Source organism: Etheostoma spectabile, unplaced genomic scaffold, assembly GCF_008692095.1.
Source record: "Etheostoma spectabile isolate EspeVRDwgs_2016 unplaced genomic scaffold, UIUC_Espe_1.0 scaffold363, whole genome shotgun sequence".
NCBI classification, from domain to species: domain Eukaryota; kingdom Metazoa; phylum Chordata; class Actinopteri; order Perciformes; family Percidae; genus Etheostoma; species Etheostoma spectabile.
In genome coordinates, this window is record NW_022605593.1 from 158,770 (window position 1) to 159,734 (window position 965).

The following is a 965-nucleotide window of genomic DNA, read 5'->3' on the forward strand; positions in this document are numbered from 1 at the left end:
CTCCCTTCTTTCATTTTTAAAGCTGTCCTATGGAATAAAGGCCTAAAGAATTCTTTAAAAAAAAAGACAACATCAAGCCCTAACCTGAACGATGGGGAAAGCTTTGAAAGCCTTTGATAGATGTTTCTCTTTTAAAGAAACGAGTCATTCCTGAGCTTTTTGTCACTCATTGTCATAACGTAAAGTATTACAGCCTGCAGGGGAACTCTGTTGGCTCTGGAGCGCTCTCCGACACTTCATTTCTATTTGATTGATGGATCTGACGATGGAGGAGATACTATCTCCAACCTGGCCTGGGAACGCCTCAGGATCCTCCAGTCAGAGCTGGGTAATGTGGCTCAGGCAAGGGAAGTTTGGGGTCCCCCGCTGGAGCTGCTTACCATGCGACCCAACCCCGGACAAGTGGCCAGTGGATGGATTGATGGATGATGGATTTGTTCTTGGTTTTAGTTTACACTCCCAAAGAATAGAGCGGGGCTACGAATCACTTCTTGATTTGGATTATTGTTGTGTATCCTGTTGAGGTTCTTAATCCAAAGATCTCCTCAAAGCCGCAAATCTACATTGCCATTACCAGCATGTGTCTTTTATTGAAGTGCTGAATGCCCGGGCGTCCCCCCCCCATCCCTGATGGCTGATAAGGGTGCAGGTTGGTCCTGTCTGCAGCCCCTGTCGGTATCAGTTTGCGTGGTGCACTGGTGCGTGACTCTGTTGATGCGAGGCATGACAAGCGGCAAGGTCATGAAGGCGGCCTCATGTGTAAAAGTACTTTCTGAGAACATTTCTACATCTCTGAAAAGATCCTCCTGTGAAGACTAACGCTAACCCCTGGGACATTTTTAACCTTTTTACAGATGCCCCTTCCCCTGAAAGTGACAGTCTTTTGTGCATAGTGAAAGATTTACCCTCTTTACATTTTAGAAAGCTAAATGTTCTTGACAGCTCTGAGAGGCTCCCCTGTTAGC